A 23,724-nucleotide genomic window follows, 5' to 3' on the forward strand; every position below is an offset into this window, starting at 1 on the left:
CTAATGTACATTGCTCTGGGAAGCCATCATAAATTTCTCTTGACATTAAAATTGCTTACAAAAATATTATTGCTGTGTATTCAAGTTCAGTATAGCTATGAGTTTGAGGTCAGTAATTACTTCTGCTAGACTTCCTATTAGGAACTTTACAGCGAGAGGTGTTCACTAAAAAGTAAAGTAAACAAAGTACATTTTCATGTCAGAAATGCATTTTATTCTTGTCATGGTTAAGTGATAGTGAATAATAAATAGATGGGCAGAAATAATATTACTTATTTGCATTTAAGAAATCCAATCATTGCCAACTGTGTCCACCCTATTGCAAATTGCTCCTCAAGCTCCCTGAATTTTTCAGGTCATCCAGGCCACCCAGGGCAAAATGGCAAAGGAGGTAAATTTGCCTTGACAAAAAATTCCTCCTTCTCTTGCTTGCAGTTGGGCTTCTGCCTTCATTACTCCTTTAAGTAATAACTCCATTCATTTATTGTCTTTACATTTAGTGTGAATTAAGTTCATATCTACTTTTCCTGGAATATTGTCCTTTTAATTCTGTTCTCTGAATGTGTTATTGGAGACTTTGCCTACAGTTCCAAGAAATACAGTTTCTGTTACGTAGACTGGATATATGTTAGTATTCATTTCAAAATCTCTCTAATTTCTTTACAAGGAGCGTATAGTATTAGCTGCAGTTTCTCTCGTAATATCCTCTTTTCATTCCAGAATACACTATGACTAAATGTATATTTATTTGCTTTAAATTAAAAGAATATAGCACCTTTATGTATATTATCCCTTCAGTAATTGTTTTTCATATCTCTCTTCATATTTCACCTTTAAATAAATAAGTTCTTCCTTTTCTAAATTTTACTTGGTCTCCTCTCTGTTACATTTTCACACATCTATTATTTTAAACATTTTTTGGTGACACACTATGTATTCTAAAGAAAAAACAGCTGTAAGCAGGTGAACTTGAATAATCTCTTATTGGTCAATAACACATTAGAAATAATGATAAAACTCATAATATTTTTATTTTAAATGAAGGACATAATATATCAAAGATAAATATCAGTATATATAAAAATAAAGACAAAATTGGACAAAGAGACAAATTTGAGTTAGGAAAAAAAGCACTGAATTTTAAATGCTTTTCCATCTTCCCAAATGATGATTAACATGGCATTATTGGTTATGAGGGCTCAGCAATTTGGGAAAAAATTGCTCTTCTTTCTCAGTGCTTTAATTAGAAGAGGCAAATAAGACAAGCGCTCCATTGAAATACAATGAAGTTCTCTTCCTTCCGAAATGCTTCTGTGGTGGTGCCCACTTTGATTTCATCTCAGTCTTTCAGGCTCCACCCTCAAGCATGGTTTTGTTGCTCTGGTCATTAATATTGACATAAAACCATCAATACACAGGCTAACTTTCATAAATAGAATTAATGTATTATCAAAAATTCTGGAAGATAAAATGCTACATACAATGACAGTCTTCAATTTACCCAGCCTTTCTCTGCTTCTCTGTCCACCTTTACATGCGTGTGTGCACACATTTGCACACGTGTGCATGCGCACACACACACACACAGTGTCATACATGGAGACCCTGAGAATATGGTATATCTCTAAGTTCACTGTAAGTAATGCAGGTGATTGCTGGAGTTTACCAAGAAGCAGGCTTTGGAGAATTAGTAAATATCCCTAGAAGGGAAGGGACAATACCTACATGCCATAGGTCTTAAGCAAACTTCTGAGAATGTATTCATGCCATGTCCACATACTCATGTCAGAGGTCTGCCTTGACTTATTTTGAGAACCACTGAAGCTCTGGAGCTCTTTTTATTTTCAGGGACTCAGTTTCCTTTGGGTTTTATCCTCCCAACTTGCATGAACACACATTTCTTTTTTTTTCTTTTTATTTTTTTTTACTGTTCAATTAGTTTTATTATTCTTTTTTTTTTAAATATATGAAATTTATTGTCAAATTGGTTTCCATACAACACCCAGTGCTCATCCCAAAAGATACCCTCTTCAATACCCATCACCCACCCTCCCCTCCCTCCCACCCCCCATCAACCCTCAGTTTGTTCTCATTTTTTTAAGAGTCTCTTATGCTTTGGCTCTCTCCCACTCTAACCTCTTTTATTTTTCCTTCCCCTCCCCCATGGGTTCCTGTTAAGTTTCTCAGGATCCACATAAGAGTGAAAACACATGGTATCTGTCTTTCTCTGAATGACTTATTTCACTTAGCATACAGTCTCCAGTTCCATCCATGTCACTACAAAAGGCCGTATTTCATTCTTTCTCATTGCCACATAGTACTCCATTGATGAACACACATTTCTATCCAATGTTCTCAGCTTATGTAGCATATTCCTCACTGTATCTGAACAGTGTGTCTATGTAGTTGTCACACCCTTTATATTGGCTCACATCTCAATCCTTTTGTTCCTACTTGCCTAGCTTGTCCACTGGTGAATTCACTGGATCTCGCCACTTACAGGATTCACTTGCCCCATTTTCTCAGACGGTGCAAACCCTAGTTACCATGCCAACCCTCCCAGATAGACCATAGACTCGTTTCTTGATAAACATGTAATTAGGAAAGAATTTAAGAAGCTCCATTCTATCCATTCCAGTTTGGCTGGGAGTTTGCTCTGGCGCATCTTCCTTATCTTTTGACTGAGGATACAGTCATTGAACCATTCTTGCTGTGAGATTTATCTGGAACATTTTTTTTTTTCTGATGAAAAAAAATAGTTCTTTCACATAGTTCTTTCATCAAAGTTCTTTCTAACAGAGAATAGACCTGTTACAACTGATTTCCTGAATCCAGGATCACTTTCTGTGTCTCCATTTATTATACTGAGCTTCTGTATGATTGCTATTTAATGTTTTATACTAAAATCCCTCATCTTCCCTTAAAGACTGGGAGCCTCACTCCTTCCCAAAGATGGAGGACAGCTCCTAACATCCAGCAACTCACCTTGATGTCTATTGTCAATGTGGGTTTTAGAGTATCATTACCACCTGGATACTCTCATCACTGTTTTTCACCCACCTCTTGGCACATTTCATACTCCTTAGAAATTGAGGGCTTATCAAATGTGCTTGAGACTACATAATCCCTTGGCCACTGTGTCTTGCCTTCCCAGAAACTGTCATTTTCAAAACTTTTTACCATGCCCGCCCAGTTCTATGTCATGCCAATTCGGCCTTAGATATGAGAACATACATCTTACTTCATATGCTTAAACACTGATAATATTTCATAGAGATTTGAAGGTACTACTGATATAGAGACAATCTTCTTTTTTGAAATTTATGACAGAATAGAATCTTCAAGAAAGCTCACTGTGGTCTTCCCTACCACTGTTGTTTCATCTTCTTAGTTCATGCAACTGTACTTTTGCCAAGTCCGCCATCTCTGATAATGCCCATTGTCTGTGTATCAATGGCTATCTTTCTTCACCAAAGTCAGAGATGTGCAATTGCTGGGTAGGCAAGGCCTCATACTATTCTTGGAATGAAACTTGATTCAGAAGGATCTTTATCTTTCATTAAGACAGGAGAACTAGACACTTGGTTTGCTTTGATATACATATGTGGAGTGTGTGTATGAGTTTGTGTGTGTATGTGTGTGTGTGCACATATATATGATGGAATATTATTCAGCCATAAAAAAGATAAGATTTTTTTTCAAAAAAAATTATTGTCTATTTATTTTTTCAATATATGAAGTTTATTGTCAAATTGGTTTCCATACAACACCCAGTGCTCATCCCAAAAGGTGCCCTCCTCAGTACCCATCACCCACCCTCCCCTCCCTCCCACCCCCCCCCCCCCATCAACCCTCAGTTTGTTCTCAGTTGTTAAGAGTCTCTTATGCTTTGGCTCTCTCCCACTCTAACCTCCTTTTTTTTTTTCCTTCCCCTCCCCATGGGTTTCTGTTAAGTTTCTCAGGATCCATGTAAGAATGAAAACATATGGTATCTGTCTTTCTCTGTATGGCTTATTTCACTTAGCATAACACTCTCCAGTTCCATCCATGTTGCTACAAAGAGCCATATTTCATGCTTTCTCATTCCCACGTAGTACTCCATTGTGTATATAAACCACAAATTCTTTATCCATTCATCAGTTGATGGACATTTAGGCTCTTTCCATAATTTGGTTATTGTTGAGAATGCTGCTATAAACATTGGGGTACAAGTGCCCCTATGCATCAGTACTCTTGTATCCCTTGGGTAAATTCCTAGCAGTGCTATTGCTGGGTCATAGGGTAAGTCTATTTTTAATTTTTTGAGGAACCTCCACACTGTTTTCCAGAGCGGCTGCACCAATTTGCATTCCCACCAACAGTGCAAGAGGGTTCCCGTTTCTCCACATCCTCGCCAGTATCTATAGTCTCCTGATTTGTTCATTTTGGCCACTCTGACTGGCGTGAGGTGATATCTGAGCGTGGTTTTGATTTGTATTTCCCTGATGAGGAGCGACGTTGAACATCTTTTCATGTGCCTGTTGGCCATCCAGATGTCTTCTTTAGAGAAGTGTCTATTCATGTTTTCTGCCCATTTCTTCACTGGGTTATTTGTTTTTCGGGTGTGGAGTTTGGTGAGCTCTTTATAGATTTTGGATACTAGCCCTTTGTCCGATATGTCAATTTGCAAATATCTTTTCCCATTCCGTTGGTTGCCTTTTAGTTTTGTTGGTTGTTTCCTTTGCTGTGCAGAAGCTGTTTATCTTCATAAGGTCCCAGTAGTTCATTTTTGCTTTTAATTCTCTTGCCTTTGGGGATGTGTCAAGTAAGAAATTGCTGCGGCTGAGGTCAGAGAGGTCTTTTCCTGTTTTCTCTTCTAGGGTTTTGATGGTTTCCTGTCTCACATTCAGGTCCTTTATCCATTTTGGGTTTATCTTTGTGAAAGGTGTGAGAAAGTGGTCTAGTTTCAATCTTCTGCATGTTGCTGTCCAGTTATCTCAGCATCATTTGTTAAAGAGACTATCTTTTTTCCATTGGATATTATTTCCTGCTTTGTCAAAGATTAGTTGGCCATACTTTTGTGGGTCTAGTTCTGGGGTTTCTTTTCTATTCCATTGGTCTATGTGTCTGTTTTTGTGCCAATACCATGCTGTCTTGATGATTACAGCTTTGTAGTAGAGGCTAAAGTCTGGGATTGTGATGCCTCCTGCTTTGGTCTTCTTCTTCAAAATTACTTTGGCTATTTGGGGCCTTTTGTGGTTCCATATGAATTTTAGGATTGCTTGTTGTAGTTTCGAGAAGAATGCTGGTGCAATTTTGATTGGGATTGCATTGAATGTGTAGATAGCTTTGGGTAGTATTGACATTTTGACAATATTTATTCTCCCAATCCATGAGCACGGAATGTTTTTCCATTTCTTTATATCTTCTTCAATTACCTTCATAAGCTTTCCATAGTTTTCAGCATACAGATCTTTTGCATCTTTGGTTAGATTTATTCCCAGGTATTTTATGCTTCTTGGTGCAATTGTGAATGGGATCAGTTTCTTCATTTGTCTTTCTGTTGCTTCATTATTAGTGTATAAGAATGCAACTGATTTCTGTACATTGATTTTGTATCCTACAACTTTGCTAAATTCATGTATCAGTTCTAGCAGACTTCTGGTGGAGTCTATCGGATTTTCCATGTATAATATCATGTCATCTGCAAAAAGTGAAAGCTTAACTTCATCTTTGCCAATTTTGATGCCTTTGATTTCCTTTAATTGTCTGATTGCTGATGCTAGGACTTCCAACACTATGTTAAACAACAGCGGTGAGAATGGACATCCCTGTCGTGTTCCTGATCTCAGGGAAAACGCTCTCAGTTTTTCCCCATTGAGGATGATGTTAGTTGTGGGCTTTTCATAAATGGCTTTTATGATCTTTAAGTATGTTCCTTCTATCCCAACTTTCTCGAGTGTTTTTATCAAGAAACGTTGCTGAATTTCGTCAAAGGCCTTTTCTGCATCGATTGACAGGATCATATGGTTCATATTTTCTTTTATTAATGTGATGTATCACATTGATTGATTTGTGAATGTTGAGCCAGCCCTGCATCCCAGGAATGAATCCCACTTGATCATCGTGAATAATTCTTTTTATATGCTGTTGAATTCGATTTGCTAGTATCTTATTGAGAATTTTTACATCCATATTCATCAGGGATATTGGCCTGTAGTTCTCTTTTTTTAATGGGTCTCTGTCTGGTTTAGGAATCAAAGTAATACTGGCTTCATAGAATGAGTCTGGAAGTTTTCCTTCCCTTTCTATTTTTTGGAATACCTTGAGAAGGATAGGTATTATGTCTGCTTTAAACATCTGGTAGAACTCTCCTGGGAAGCCATCTGGTCCTGGACTCTTATTTGTTGGGAGATTTTTGATGACTGATTCAATTTCTTCACTGGTTATGGGTCTGTTCAAGCTTTCTATTTCCTCCTGATTGAGTTTTGGAAGGGTGTGGGTGTTTAGGAATTTGTCTATTTCTGCCAGGTTGTTCAGTTTGTTGGCATATAGTTTTTCATAGTATTCCCTGATAATTGCTTGTATCTCTGAGGGATTGGTTGTAATAATTCCATTTTCATTCATGATTTTATCTATTTGGGTCATCTCCCTTTTCTTTTTGAGAAGCCTGGCTAGAGGTTTATCAATTTTGTTTATTTTTTCAAAAAACCAACTCTTGGTTTCATTGATCTGCTCTACAGTGTTTTTAGATTCTACAGTTTTTTTAGATTCTATATTGTTTATTTCTGCTCTGCTCTTTATTATTTCTCTTCTTCTGCTGGGTTTCGGGTGTCTTTGCTGTTCTGCTTCTATTTCCTTTAGGTGTGCTGTTAGATTCTGTATTTGGGATTTTTCTTGTTTCTTGAGATAAGCCTGGATTACAATGTATTTTCCTCTCAGGACTGCCTTCGCTGCATCCCAAAGCGTTTGGATTGTTGTATTTTCATTTTCGTTTGTTTCCATATATTTTTTAATTTCTTCTCTAATTGCCTGGTTGACCCATTCATTCTTTAGTAGGGTGTTCTTTAACCTCCATGCTTCTGGAGGTTTTCCAGATTTTTTCCTGTGGTTGATTTCAAGCTTCATAGCACTGTGGTCTGAAAGTGTGCATGGTATGATTTCAATTCTTGTATACTTATGAAGGGCTGTTTTTTGACCCAGTATGTGATCTATCTTGGAAAATGTTCCATGTGCACTGGAGAAGAAGGTATATTCTGTTGCTTTGGGATGCAGAGTTCTAAATATATCTGTCAAGTCCATCTGATCCAATGCCTCATTCAGGGCCCTTGTTTCTTTATTGACCGTGTGTCTAGATGATCTATTCATTTCTGTAAGTGGAGTGTTAAAGTCCCCTGCAATTACCACATTCTTATCAATAAGGTTGCTTATGTTTGTGAGTAATTGTTTTATATATTTGGAGCCTCCTGTATTCGGCACATAGACATTTATAATTGTTAGCTCTTCCTGATGAATAGACCCTATGATTATTATATAATGCCCTTCTTCATCTCTTGTTACAGCCTTTAATTTAAAGTCTAGTTTGTCTGATGTAAGTATGGCTACTCCAGCTCTCTTTTGACTTCCCGTAGCATGATAAATAGTTCTCCATCCCCTCACTTTCAATCTGAAGGTGTCCTCAGGTCTAAAATGAGTCTCTTGTAGACAGCAAATAGATGGGTCTTGTTTTTTTATCCATTCTGATACCCTATGTCTTTTGGTTGGCGCATTTAGTCCTTTTACATTCAGTGTTATTATAGAAAAATATGGGTTTAGAGTCATTGTGATGTCTGTAGGTTTCATGCTTGTAGCGATGTCTCTGGTACTTTGTCTCGCAGGATCCCCCTTAGGATCTCTTGTAGGGCTGGTTTAGTAGTGATGAATTCCTTCAGTTTTTGTTTGTTTGGGAAGACCTTTATCTCTCCTTCTATTCTAAATGACAGACTTGCTGGATAAAGGATTCTCGGCTGCATATTTTTTCTGTTCATCACATTGAAGATCTTCTGCCATTCCTTTCTGGCCTGCCAAGTTTCAGTAGAGAGATCGGTCATGAGTCTTATAGGTCTCCCTTTATATGTTAGAGCACGTTTATCTCTAGCTGCTTTCAGAATTTTCTCTTTATCCTTGTATTTTGCCAGTTTCACTATGATATGTCGTGCAGAAGATCGATTCAAGTTACGTCTGAAGGGAGTTCTCTGTGCCTCTTGGATTTTAATGCCTTTTTCCTTCCCCAGATCTGGGAAGTTCTCAGCTATTATTTCTTCAAGTATACCTTCAGCACCTTTCCCTCTCTCTTCCTCTTCTGGAATACCAATTATGCATAGATTATTTCTCTTTAGTGCATCACTTAGTTCTCTAATTTTCCCCTCATACTCCTGGATTTTTTTATCTTTTTCTCAGCTTCTTCTTTTTCCATAATTTTATCTTCTAGTTCACCTATTCTCTCCTCTGCCTCTTCAATCCGAGCCGTAGTTGTCTCCATTTTATTTTGCAGTTCATTGATCACATTTTTTAGCTCCTCCTGGCTGTTCCTTAGTCCCTTGATCTCTGTAGCAAGAGAGTCTCTGCTGTCCTTTATACTGTTATCAAGCCCAGGGATTAATTTTATGACTATCATTCTAAGTTCACTTTCTGTTATATTGTTTAAATCATTTTTGATCAGTTTGTTAGCTGTTGTTATTTCCTGGACGTTTTTCTGAGGGGAATTCTTCCGTTTCGTCATTTTGGATAGTCCCTGGAGTGGTGCGGGACTGCGGGGCACTTCCGCTGTGCTGTCTTGAATAACTTGTGTTGGCGGGCGGGGCCACAGTCAGACCTGATGTCTGCCTCCAGCCCACCTCTGGGGCCACAGTCAGACTGGTGTGTGCCTTCTCCCCCTCCCTCCTAGGGACGGGATTCACTGTGGGGTGGCGTGGCCCCTCTGGGCTACTTGCACACTGCCAGGCTTGTGGTGCTGGGGATCTGGTGTATTAGCTGGGGTGGATCAGCAAGGTGCACATGGGCGAGAGGGGCAGGCTCAGCTCGCTTTTCCTTTGGAGATCCGCTTCGGGAGGGGCCCTGTGGCACAGGGAGGGAGTCAGACCCGCTGGAGGGAAGGATCCGCAGAAGCACAGTGTTGGGTGTTTGTGCGGTGCAAGCAAGTTCCCTGGCAGGTACTGGTTCCCTTTGGGATTTTGGCTGGGGGCAGGGCGACGGAGATGGTGCTGGCGAGCGCCTTTGTTCCCAACCAAGCTGAGCTCTGTCATCAGGGGCTCAACAACTCTCCCTCCCATTGTCCTCCAGCCCTCCTGCTCTCCAACCAGATCTGTTAGCTTATAACCTTCCAGATGTCAAGTCCTGCTTGCTGTGGGAACACACTCCGTCCGGCCCCTCTGCTTTTGCCAGCCAGACTCGGGGGCTCTGCTTGGCCGGCAGGCTACCCCTCCCCCCCCACCGGCTCCCTCCCGCCAGTCCATATAGCATGCACCACCTCGCCGCCCTTCTTACCTCTTCCCTGGGCCTCTTGTCTGCGCTTGGCTCCAGAGACTCCGTTCTGCTAGTGTTCTGGTGGTTTTCTGGGTTATTTAGGCAGGTGTAGGTGGAATCTAAGAGATCAGAAGGACACACAGTGAGCCCAGCATCCTCTTACGCCGCCATCCTCCCAGGATCCCTCTAACAAAGATAAGATCTTGACATTTGTGACAGTATGGACGGACCTGGAGGGTATTATACAAAATGAAGTAAATCAGACAGAAAAGATAAATACCATATGATTTCATTCTATGTGAAATGTAAAACAAACAACACAAATGAATAAATAAACAAAAAACATAATCAGATCTGTAAATACAGAGAACAAACTGATGGTTGTCAAAGGGGAGGGAGGTGAGAGATGGGCAAAATGAGTGAAGGAGAATGAGAGATACAAATTTCCAGTTGTAGGATAAATAAGTCATGAGAATAAAAGGTACAACATACAGAATATAGTCAATAGCACTGTAATAACATTGTATGGTGACAGAAGATAACTACACTTGTAGTGAGCATAGCATAACATGGAGACTTGCCAAATCACTATGCTGTATACCTGAAACTGATGTAACATTGTGTCAACTATACCCAAATAAAAACAAACAAAACAAAACAAATAAACAAAATAGGAGAATTGTCCATCTTCTTGAGCATCATCTCAGACTATCTTGTTACTAAGCTGTCATTCTTTAAATTCAAATCCATAGTCTTACATTTTTAGCTAAGTTGCTACATAATTGGAGAAAAGATACCCCCCCAAAAGAAAGCTTTCTGGAAGAATATAGCACTCTCCTGTTCAAGAAGCCCTGAGAATATGCTGGAAACAGGGACTGGAATATTAATATATTGACTGCTTCACATTGTACAAAGAATATTATTTTTCACAATTTTGAAAAATGCACTCATGGAAATTACCTATGGTACATGTTTTAGATTGACAAAGTCAGCAATACGTTTCAATTAGCTCAAATTATTATACATATGTTATACATATGCATATGACAATCATATTTATTAACATTATTTATAATATCATATGCAAATCTCAATATTACAGAAAGATAAAAATAAGAAAATTTGTAAAACTTGGTATTATTGAAATCTGGTACCTGAAAATATAAAAATATATCTTAAGATGATACAGAAGCAAACTCATATTAGAATTAATATGGAATTAGAAGCTTGATCCTCTGTTTACAATGGCTATGCATGTATTGCCACCATTAATGGGTTCCGAGTTATGGTTGGATTTTACAAAACTGAGCATTTATGAGATTCATGTGTTGATAACACATAGACATATCTGTTAATTATATTCTCTTATGAACTATTTCTATTCTCTCCTCCATTAACCTACTATTAGTTATCTTCTAAAAACACATCAAAGAAAATGCAATCTTAATTATTTTTTGTCTAAATTAGGTGACTGTTGAGGAAATGTAATGAATTCATATATCATATACATAATTTATCAATATATTAGTAGTTTTAAAAATAATTATATAGAATTTGTCGATGTATTGATTTATCAGGAGTTGTGGAGTTAAAAATATTTACTGTCGGGTACCATTTGTCAAGTGTTTACCATGTGTGAGGTATTTTATCTGTGTGAATTTGATTCATCCCACAACCACACTATGAGGCAGAAAATTATTTTTCAGATGAAGAACCTAAGATTTAGAGAGATTAAAGACCATGACCAGATTACTCAGATAATGAGGAGAGGACATGGGTCTTTACCAGGCTCTCATATTTTTACATGATTTTTTTTACATTATTTACATCATTACTCAAACACTCCAGTCAGAGAACCAAGGAATAAGGCTCATGACAACTTATTGACATTGAGGACATCTGCACATCACCATTTCAGTATGGAAATATGCAAACAAAATCTAATCCTGATTAAGTATTCAATGGAAGTGATTTATAATTCAATGCCAATATCAAGTAGGGGAAATGAGAGTTTGAAGCTACATAAAGATATGAGGCAGAATAACCAATGACACTCTACATTGGATTTCATACAAGTTTAACTCCAGATCAACATGTTAGCTGAGAATACCTCAGTTCACAGGGAGCTGCTGTGTTAGAAGCAGTAGGGACACACGAGCCATTGGAAGAGAACAGATTTGGAAGCACAGGAATGGGTCTGTTGGTCAGATCACCACACACCTCACCCCAGGGGAGTCTAAGACAAAGACCAGTAAATGGAGGAAACACAGTAACTTCTAATGTCTTCACCATTATCAAGACCATTAAAGAGATGTAAAAAGCACAACAACTAACCACATTCATAAATAGTAAACTAGCCTTGGAGAAGGCAGTAAGAACTCAGTCTCATAAGTAACTAGATGTACGTTAATTTAATTTTATTGGAAGAAGAAGTAGACAAATATAAAACATTAATCACCATCTCAGGAGTGATTTATTTTGCATATATGCCTGCAGAGAGAAGGAAAGCTGTTTGCTTTTGGTAGTCTTCCAGCTCCTGCTTCCTTCTTGATCATCAGGGGGCTGCATTCATACATCTTCCATATGTCAATAGTAGATTAGCTCTGATGTGGCCATCCTCTGCTTTTGTGTGTGCAGCCAGAATCCACTGACGTTCATGGGCAGATGGTGGTGAGTTTGGTATTTGTGCTAAAACTTTATCACAAACAGTGTGATGCTAGGACTATGCCAGATGCCCAAGTTATTATTTCTCCCCTTTTGTGTTTGAATGTTCCCCTTTCTCATTTACTTTCCCCCTACAGCTTTATTGAGGTATAATTGATATATAATATTACATAAGTTTAAGATGTGCAACATGGTGCTCTGCTATACATATATATTATGGATGTTTACCACAATAAGGTTAGTTAACATATCCATTACTCAGCATAGTTGTCATTTTTTTGTTTTTGTTTGCTTGGTGAAACTTTTAAGATCTATTCTCTAAGCAACTTTCAAGTATGTAGTATAGTGTTGTTAACTATAGTCACCATGCTGTGCATTATATCCCCAGAATTCATTTTATAACTCCAAGTTTGTACCCTTTGACCACCTTCACCCATTTCCCCACCCTCACACCCCTGCCCCTGGCAACCACCAAATCTAAATTTTGTTTCTATGAATTTGATTTTATATCTCTGTGTGTATGTGTGTGGGTGTGTGTGTGTGATTTTTTAAGGTTCTACACACAAGTGAGATTCTGCAGTAGTTGTCTTTATCTTACTTTGCATAATGCCCTCAAGTTCACCCACACTGTTGCAAATGGCAGAATTTTCTTTTCTTTTATTGTTGATTATATATTATACATTATAAATATTATATATAATATATATATGTATATAATTCACGCAGTGATGGATGTACACCTAGATTGTTTTCATGTCTTGGCTATTATGAATAATGCTGCAATGAACACAGGTATCTTTTTGAGATAGTAATTTCATTTCCTTTGGATAAGCTAGAAGTGGGATTGCTGGATCATATGGTAATTCTATTTTTATTTTTTTGAGGAACCTCCATACTCTTTTCCATAGTGGCTACACCAATTTACATTCCCACCAAGAGAGCACAAAAGTTCTCTTTTCTTCACATCCTTGCCAGCCCTTGTTATCTCTTGTCTTCCTGGTAATAGTCATGCCAACAGATGTGAGGTGATATCTCATTGTGGTTTTGTTTTGTATTTCTTTCCCTGGTGATTAGTGATGTTGAGCATTTTTTTTTCATGTACCTTTGGACATTTGTGTATCTTTTTTCGAATAATGTCTGTTCAAGTCCTTTGTGAATGGACCCCTTTCTAGAAAATGTTGCTTTCATCAGAACTATGACTTTCTGAATTTACTGACTGACATAGATCAGTATAAACATTGGTTCCCAGTAGAGGGAATTACTTTCACATTAAAACAAATTGAGAAGTTCATATAATATATTGATAAAACCTAAGTTTCATAATTAGCTTGATTTTTAGTCTACTTGAGTCTATGTGTATGAAGATTTTTAGCAATAAAAGAAAACTTAAAATTTAACTCAAGCTACCCAGGAGATAACAGTTTTACCTATACAAAAACCACCATATGTGGAGAACCCACCAGCAAACCCCCACATACCAAACCTGAATCAAGAAGGGCTGTGGAGAGGAGGGTAGAGTTAGTGGAATGTCACTGGTTTGACTTTTTCTTTTACCAGAAAATACCCAGCCACAAAACCTGACCACAGGAAAAAAGATTTTACAAAGGGCTGATATAAGGTAATTGCCCATTTTTAGAATTATTTGGTCATAATTTTCAAAATGACCCAACTCCAAAATACAGTTTCTTGTTTCAGCCTTCAGCCTTGCTGAAATTCATGTTTCTGATAGAAAGTTGTAAATTATATATATTCCGTAATGCATATTTTTAAGCTTGGGCAAATGAGAATCTGGCCTCTTAAAATTTATCAGGAGATTATAAGCATTTGTAACTATTTTATTACTTTTCAATACTTTGTTGCAACTCTCATTAGGCATGTCCTTTGAGGGAATTTCCTCCTGAAAAACTTCAGTGAAGCATATTCTTACTTAGATTGGTTCTGTGCTCCTGAAAAGGTCAAAAGTGATTCTGGACTAAACATGATTATTATATCGAGGATCAGAATGGAGCCATATAATTTATCTTGATGAGTCTGGTATTTTGTATAGTTTGTAGAATACCTCTGGAAAAATTTTCCAAAATTAATTCTAATCAAGTTTTAAGTAATAATCTTCATTGGAATAAGTATTTAGTTCTTAAATACATGAACTTTTGTGAAGGACATTTCTCACTGGGAACCATATTTCAGTGTGTTTGTTAAAAATTCACTTACTTAAAAATCATTCAGTTTAGCAAGAAACCAAAAGCTATGCACTGAGCTGAGAGTATCTAATTTTAACTTTCAAACTTCCCTAGCCTAGAATTAGCCATCTTTTCACAAGGATGGAGTCTGTCTCCTGGATTAGTTTATATTACCCTGGAGACAAGTATTAGAAAGAAATATCTTTTGTGCTTATAGTTGCTAAACCACAACCCAAATTAAAAGTAGTATTATCTGTGTGCCAAAAATGATGCAGGATGGAGAATTGCTACATGACAGTCAACCTTATCTCCTTTCAAATGACACAAAATACTTTTTGCTTCCCAGGAAAGGATGTAAGGTTTATTCTTTATTGAAAGTAAGCGAGAAAAATATTGCTATTTCCAAACTATAGGTAGAATTTGAAACACTTTAATAATACTTTTAAAAATGTTTATCCACTAAAAAATTCTAAAGTGCTTTCCAAAGAGCAAGGGAGTTAGAATACCTTAAAGCACACAAATTGAGGGGTAACAACAGCATCAAATAACATATACAAGTCAGTATTTGTGTAGACAAACTAATGCCTGCTTTGCAGAAAGTCTAGAAATGTTCAGATTCTTCACTTAGATGTATTCGGTTTTTTAAGGAGAATGTTTCACATGACCTCTGGTCCCAGCACTCTTGGTCACACTGCGGTACTTGCTCTGGGTTTCCTGTTCAGCTCTGTCTTGTCATGGAGGAGCTCCTGTGGGCTCTCAAGCCAAAAGCAGCATCCAGACTCGTTCACTGTCCATGGTGCCCAGCGTGTCTTAGAGGGATTTGCTGATGCTGACGGTGCTGGCACCTTGAACTTTCTCAAGGAGATGCAACTTGTAGGAAGATTTACCTTTTACTTCCCCCAGAGAAATACTGGAGTAAGAACCTGAGCACTGGACTGAAGAGCAATTTGAGAAGATATTTGCAGTGCGCAGCATCACCTCACTGTTCTCTTCCTGGCCCAATAGCCTCATACCAAATTTGTGGGCTCAGCTCTCTCTTTTCCAATCATCAGGTCCTTTTTGCCCCCAAAAGTGCTTCTGAGTCCTGTAGGCAAGTAACTGCTGACTTTTAAGTGCCCCTAGTTATTCATAGCAGATTTGCCCAATTGCATAGTGGGTAAAACTCACCCTGTATGTGGTGACACTCCTGATTCGGAGCTTCTGTGAGCTAGCTCTTCGGTTAGCAGGGCTTTGTAACATTGAGGTGGTTGCTGTCTCTTACGACTTTTGCTCTAACCACTTAAGAATACAAATCAGAAGGTTGTAATGAAAATCATAATAACTCTCACAATGGGAAATTGCTAACATTTATTAAGTTCTACTGTATGCCACACATTGTTCCATATAATATTTTACATTGGTTAACACATTTAATCTCACAATAACCCTTTAAGATAGGTGCAGTTAGGTGTGCCTGGGTGGCTTAGTCGGTTGAGTGTCCCACTTCAGCTTGGGCTTGATCTCATGGGTTCGTGAGTTCAAGCCCCACATGGGACTTGTTGCTGTTAGTGCAAAGCCTGCTTCAGATCCTCTGTCTCCCTCTCTCTCTGCCCCACCCCCCACTTGCTCTCTCTTTTTGAAAAAAAACAAAACAAAGCAAGATAGGTGTAAGAATTTCTCCCATTTTCCTGTGAGGACCTTGGGCATATAGAAGTTAAGTAATCTGCCAGAGGCCACACCAACTGAATTCAGAGCCTCAGCATCTGATGACTCATAAGAAAGGGAAAGGAAGTACAGTGAAATTTTGCCTATGTTATATATTGTTCTCTATTCCTAATTTCAAAAACAATCAACGGAATTAAAGAATATTTCTCTGACATTCAAAAGTAAGCCCCACCAAGGCAAGACCAACCTTTTTTCTTTCTCCATGGTGTCTCTGGCACCTAGTCTGTGCCTACTGCAAAACAGACAGAAGAATGAAAGGATCTAAAAAACTTGTAATTGGTTTTTCTTATGTGACCTTCATTTTTTTTTAATCTGCTCTTTCTAGTTTTTACGCTTGCTTTTACTTGCACTAAAGAATTACTGAAGTGTCTGGATTAGAGTAATTCAAAACTCCTAATCAGTAATTTGCAGTTTTCTGTTGCCTTTAATGTTAGTAGAAGAACTGGGACTGGGTTTGGTTTAAGAGAGTGTTTAACTTGCAGGATATCACTCTGAGGTGTGTGATAATGACCATACTTAAATACAGAGTCCATGTTTACATGGGTGAGCCACTGCTTCTGTGAGGACCTTTACTGTATACCATTTCATTAATTATTCCTGGCAATAAAAATAATTTCAAAAAATAATCCCTGGTTCTATGGGCCAAAGCTGACAAAACTGATAGTTACGTGTAACATGTTTTAGAAGCTGACTTGCTAAACTACCTGATGAGTAAACACATACATGGAAGACTTATGAGTATGTGGCTTCTCAATCAAACCATGGCTATGTGGTAGGACTGTATTTTAGTTTTGGTGTTTGTAGTTGTTGAAAGTTGATCTGATGACTAATCCTATAATTCTTCACATTTTCATATATTTGACCATCTTCAACTTCCTGGATCTGAGACATCATGGCTAACCATATTCATTAAAGGAGTAATCAAATAGCTTCATTTCACACTTTGTTTTCCTTTAAATGCTTTGATAGCATCCAGGAATTTAAAAACATCATTCATAAATTATTCTTATGATTGGACCTTGATCAATTCACTTAAACTTAGTGTGTGCCCTTTTCTCCATTTACAAGTGAAAGGATAGTCTTGACCCACTTTTCAGAGGAGCCAATAAAAAATGATTGAGCCTGCCTTATAGAGTATTTTAAATATATAATTGCTCTGTATATGGAAAAAACTAATCACAAATTTTTTAAAATGTTTAAAAACAGCTAGATGAAAAATCTGGAATGCATACAGGAATTACTAATTCTGTATAAGGCAGAAAAACATATTTTTGCCCATCAGCTTTACTAGTTCAAGTAAAGTCTATTTAATTATAAAAACCTACTTAATCAGCGACGGAGTCATTTCATTTCAGTGAGTGTCTAATTGTAGGGGAGCTCTGCAGCACAATCATGGCTTTCTGTTGTGCTCGGCTCAAGACCACCTTTAATGAAATGTGACAATGGAGCAGCTCCCTTGACTTTAATAAATAAATAAGTAGCTAGATGAATTTACCAGCTAGGGAGGGAAAGGAATAAATGGAGCTCTAAGTCCTATAAGAATAGTTTTTATCATTTAAAAACTTATGGATTATTTAAATTGTACTTCTCTAATTGCAATGGTTTATAACGTTTCATTTTGTTTAATAGCATTTGCTTTGATTGTATCATTATCATAGCACATTGCTCTACCATTCACCTTACAGTATCTTTCCAGTAATGTGAAGGATAATTGAAGCTGTGTGAATGTGTTTTCCTCTTCTGTCCCTAGAAAGAGGCCATAATAATCAGAATCTGGAGAAGTTTCATTTGTAGCAAACTTCTATTTCAAAGTCCCTTACCAACTTACATTTCAGGCTTATTTGTTAACAGTTTCATTTTCACATTCACTCATTCTGATTGCCTTCTCACAAAGTTTAATAATCACATTCTGTTTGGGCAGGATAAAGGTAAATTGTTCAATTTTTGTTCTTTTCGGATAGATCCACAGCATCGCAGAGAAAATGAGAATGATTTCAGTCTTCTCATATGCCACAGTTGTGGAGAAACCTCTGACATTACCACACAACATGGTCCTCCACCTCTGATTTCAGAGGGCATAAATAGGGGGCTCTTGCCCTCTCTTTTGCTTTGCATGGTCCTCTGGACCTAATGTCCATTTACGCAGCTTTCCTAGGTTGATTTGAGAGTGAACAAAAATGTCGTTGTAGCAGGTGTCAGGCAGGGGCTCAGAACCAATTGTGTGAATGTTCTGTTTTTCCTGTATCTTGAATCTTTTTGCTCAGTATTGTTTAGTGTGTGCATATGACAGAGTGGGAGGGTAGTGAGGGAGAGAGACGGAGAGAGGGAGAGAGAGGGAGAGGGAGAGAGAGAGAGGGAGACAGAGGGAGAGAGAGAGGGAGAGGGAGAGGGGGAGAGGGAGGGAGGGAGGGAGAGAGAGAGAGAGAGAGAGAGAGAGAGAGAGAGAGAGAGAATTTATCTACTTTACTAGTAGCATAATCACAAACAGATAAAATATCCTTCATCAATTCTCTGAGAGTAACTGCAGAGAAATGGTGTTGTGGCACCATGGAAAGAATATGTGCTTTGCAGTAAGAAACATCTATGGTTTAAATCCAGCTCTGGATTTACAGAAAATTAGCTTTTATTTGCTTTTCAAATTCATTAAAATCACCTGAATCTGTTTTCTTATCCATAAAATGGGAATATAACACAAACCTCATAGCATTATTGTATTAAGTAAAGTATGGAAACTATATGGAATATTATGTTTTCAAAAAATGTGTGTTCTCTTCTACTCCTTAGTACTCCACTGAGGTAGGTTAGCAAAGCTCAGAACCATGATAAACACTTGAAGCAGAACTATCAAAATATGAATTAAAAAAAGGAAGGTAAATCAATTACGCTAAACAAATGTCTTACGTCATTTATTGTGACTAATTGTAGTACTTACCTTTCAGATTCTTTGATGGATAAGGTGACAAGATAAACACAGTAGCGTATATGATTGCCAGTTTTTGAGAAAAGAAAATAAGACTCACCAACTTTTTTCTGCACTAACATTTTTAATATTAAATATTAATTACCTCTACTCTTATTCTGTATCTCAGATTTCATTAAAATTTTAATTAAAAGTTAATTACAAACTCAATGGAGAAGAGGGAGCACATCATCAAAAATGGATGGATATTTCTCTGCTACAGGCATGGCCACCTCTTTCTTAACAGGTAAAGGGACTCTTGTTAGAACATACTTGTGAGGTCTGAACTCGATTATTTTGTTGTAGAAATGGTGGAAAAGCTGACTAAGTGAAGCACCAGGAGATAATGGCTGCTACATATATTTTTTTCAGATCTGTGAATTCAGGAGGATGACTGGTATTTTGTTGCCTTAGTTTCTTCATTAGAGACTGCACCCACGTAGACCTTTTCCTGAGTTGTGCAGCTGTTTCCTCCTTGGTCCAAGGCCATAGCTCCATCAATACAACCCTCACCTCCACAGCATACACACATACTTCTTCCCAAAGCCCATTGCCCTCATTAGTCAGCAAGTTCTCACTTGAAAGAAATGTAAAGACTTGGTTTTTTAAAACACCCACAATCACTACTACAATGACTTTTAGCATAAAGGAAATGTGTGATGTTTCTAAATTCCTAACAGATATTAATCTTTGGGGTTTGCCAAAGACAAATTGGAATTCTTGGGAATTCTACAAATCGTAAATGATCCTTAAAATATTTCCAACATTGTACATAGTCTTTATGGATATATAAACAAATCATTACAAATACAAATGAAGTAAATTTAAATTTAGTAGCATTTATAAAGCACTTTAGCCTATAGTACATATTCAAACACAGATAAACACCAGTGAAGAATACTGGGTTATATTCAAATAAGGTAACATTCTGAATCCGAGTAAAATGAACATCACTCACTGTAGCATTATGTGCCAAAATTGCCAATGTAAGCATTTATTTTGCTTCTTAAACTTGTTATTTCTTAGGAGATAACTCATATAGGATTTGTTTAAAATGTACTATGCACACAAATTGATTAATATTTACTTTATTTTCAAGCATGGCTCACTGTTAGTAGCTAACAGGGCTATGAACACACACTTACAACATGACCATAGCCACGAACAATACTGCTGGAGTAGATAAGGAAATTCTCTCTTCCTGCTCCTGTTTGGTTCTCAGAAGTGTCAACCTCAACTTTTGAGTCTCCTGTCACTGTTTTCTGCTCCTGCTTTCCACTTGACTAGTAGATTCTTTTGAACCAGTGTGTTTCTATGTTGATTGTTACATTTTGGTTCTTACAAGAGAATTATACTTTTTCCTGTTTTCTCCATTTCTCAACTGATTTTTCTCCTGATTCCAAAGAAACATATAAATTACCCCAGAAATGTTGAGAAGCAATTCCTTATGGAAACACTAAAAAAATAGCCCCCCTTTTTAGGACAGTGGCTCTTAGTCTTGGTGGCATTTTACTTGGATGCTATTTTTATTTTATTTTATTTTATTTTTTATTTTTTTATTTTTTTTTAATTTTTTTTCAACGTTTATTTATTTTTGGGACAGAGAGAGACAGAGCATGAACGGGCGAGGGGCAGAGAGAGAGGGAGACACAGAATCGGAAACAGGCTCCAGGCTCCGAGCCATCAGCCCAGAGCCCGACGCGGGGCTCGAACTCACGGACCGCGAGATCGTGACCTGGCTGAAGTCGGACGCTTAACCGACTGCGCCACCCAGGCGCCCCAAGGATGCTATTTTTAAAACCCTGCACATGGGGCCCCAGAGAATTAATTTAATAGGGTATATTTTTTCAAATGCAGGCAATTCTGTTGTATAGCCAAGTTTGAGAACTTGTCTCTCAGGAACTACCAAATGGGTTACTCCTCATTCCATAATTCTATGCATACACTTGTAAGTATTTCTCATTATTTCATTAGGCGAATTTACTTTTGTTTGTGAAATTCTTGAGGGAAGATACATTTACGGTTTGAAAATTATTTTCGATCAGCAATTTTAGAACCTCAGAGGTTCTGTCTTAGATATTTTAGAAATGTATTAGATAAAATTACGTCTAAAAAATAGTGTGTAGGTCTCAAACCCCCTAGCTAACCTTCAGAAGTAAATGGGTACAAGAGAGATAAATTGAAGCCATAGTATTTAAGAGATTAATATATTAAATGTTAGTACCTTTATTAGTACATTTTGACAGTTACAGGTATTGAATTAATCTTATATTGTTTAGTTGTCAAAGAAATACACACAACTATTTAAAAATAAAGTTATGTAGGAATGCCAAGGGGGCTTAGTTGGTTAAGCATACAACTCTTGGTTTCTGCTCAGGTCATGATCTCACAGTTTTGTGAATTTGAGCCTCGTGTCAGGCTCTACGCTGACAGCTTGGAGCCTGCTTGGGATTTTCTCTCTTCTCCTCTCTCTCTGCCCCTCCCCGACTCGTGCTGCCTCTGTCAAAAATAAACAAACTTTTAAAAAATAAAATAAAAAGTTATGTAGAACTATTTGTGATGAAAACAAAGTTTACCTACTACAGTGTTCCTCTCCACAAGTATCCATTTTTAATTCTTTCAGCTCTTAGTCTGAGTTGTCATCTTAACATTTCTAAATATGATTACACTATTATTCCTTGATGAATTACTTTTTGACAGCTTCTATTTATTTTCTGCCATGATAGCAAGGATTTAGCTATCCAGTGTGCCCCATCAGTGCCTCCATCCTTTCATTAAATTATGTTATTATTTTTCAATCCTTTAGTGGCTACCTTTCTAATCTTAATTTATATATTTGCATCATTTTTTTTCTACATTAACTGTAAACTGTATCTCTTGACTCCATGTTTTGTAAGACGAGGGTATTAGTACCTGTGCCCTTCTCATCCACTCTCCCTCCTCTTCCAACTTCTGTCATTTTTACTTTTACAAAATCAAGGTTGATGAAAATGTATTCCATTATATAAAATACATATTTTCTGAATTTGGCCTGTAGATTAGTTTTAAATTTTGATAGCTAATATACATTTTCACATTATTCTGACTATATGAGAATAGTAAATTGAAAAGTCAATCAGGCTTTTGTACATTGAAATTCCCTGTTCCCATCTCTTCACTATTTTCCCTTGTATCCTAACACCATTTAAAAAATATTGTTTATATTACATATTCTTTCTTGACCCCCTTTCTGTGAGGCCACTATCCTTAACCACTAGCTGGTTTTCCTGCTCTAACAATCTAGACTGGCTCTTGACTCAAACTTATAATTTGGGACTTCCCTCTAGGTTAAGAGTCATTTTCTCTCATATTTTGAAAGCACTGCTGTACCACTTTCTAGCATCTAGTATTGATGATAAGTCTTCTGTTTCTCATTTTCCTTCATTTATGGGTAAATTTTACTCCCCCCAGAAGCTTTTTGAATTTTCTATCTTTGACACTCCAAAATTTCACAACAAAGTGTCCAGATACAGGTATTTTTCCATTTATCATGTTGAGCCCTCAGTCTACTCTATTAATCCTGAGATCATGTCCTTCAATTCTGAGAAATTCTCACGCATTTTTTCCTTTGATGATTTTCATATCTTTGTCTAATCTGGTCTTATCATCTGAACTCTAGTTGGTTAGATATTGGACCTCTTGGATGTTATACTGATGCACTCTTTATATCTTTTATACCTTCTTTAATTTTCTGTATTTGTTTTTTATTTTGGGGGTAATATTTTATTTTTTTTTTTTTTAAATTTTTTTTTCAACGTTTTTTATTTATTTTTGGGACAGAGAGAGACAGAGCATGAATCGGGGAGGGGCAGAGAGAGAGGGAGACACAGGATCGGAAGCAGGCTCCAGGCTCCGAGCCATCAGCCCAGAGCCTGACGCGGGGCTCGAACTCACGGACCGCGAGATCGTGACCTGGCTGAAGTCGGACGCTTAACCGACTGCGCCACCCAGGCGCCCCATTGGGGGTAATATTTTAATATTTTTATCTCTCAATGATTTTTATTAACTTTTAAAAAGATGCTATCTGTTTTTAATTTCAGGACACATTGGATTGCCCTCTCCTCCTGCCACAGTATCTATCATCTATCATCTTTATTTTTATATACACTAATTTATTTCTGAGGACATTATTTCCATTATTTTAATGCTCTCTTCTACTCCTTAAATTATGCCCAATTCCTCTAGAATAACATTTCTCTAACATTAGTTTCATGTTGCAGCTGGCCTCAAAATTTCATACTTTGCTGCCAATTCATATTTAAAAATAAAACAATATAAATTTCAGTTGAGGCTTTAAATTTTTTTTCTTTTTCTTGACATTTATTTATTTTTTGAGAGACAGAAAGGGGTACAGCGCAAGCGGGGGAAGGGCAGAGAGAGAGGGAGACACAGAATCCATGGGAACCTGACTGTGGGAGGTGGGTGGGTGGGGGGAGGGGGGCTCAAACTCACCAACTGTGAGATCATGACCTGAGTTGAGGTTGGACTCTTAACTGAGCCACCAAGGTGCCCCATGGGGCTTTTGATAAGTTTACTTTAGTGCAGCTGGGCAGGTATGTGACTGTTACAACTGTAAAAAAATGTCAGAATTTGAGCTATTATCTTCTGGTCTTGGGAAATCCTTTAGAGAAGAGACTTTTAATTTTTTGGTCCAAGGAATAGATATTTTGGTGCCAGATGATGATAGAAAGAGGT

At 37.4% G+C, this 23,724-nt stretch overlaps 1 protein-coding gene across 14 annotated transcripts in view; it reads left to right on the forward strand.

Moving 5' to 3' along the window:
* ZPLD1 (zona pellucida like domain containing 1) overlaps positions 1-23,724 on the forward strand; it is a 546,704-nt gene that overhangs the window by 421,077 nt on the left and 101,903 nt on the right. The window contains exon 7 of one of the 14 annotated variants that reach the window (XM_045036874.1): positions 19,121-19,237. The exons of the other annotated variants lie outside the window; for them this stretch is intronic. The gene's annotated coding sequence lies outside the window, so the exon portion shown is untranslated. The remainder of the gene's footprint in view (positions 1-19,120; positions 19,238-23,724) is intronic. 14 annotated transcript variants of the gene reach the window in all.

This window comes from Felis catus, chromosome C2, assembly GCF_018350175.1.
Source record: "Felis catus isolate Fca126 chromosome C2, F.catus_Fca126_mat1.0, whole genome shotgun sequence".
NCBI lineage: Eukaryota > Metazoa > Chordata > Mammalia > Carnivora > Felidae > Felis > Felis catus.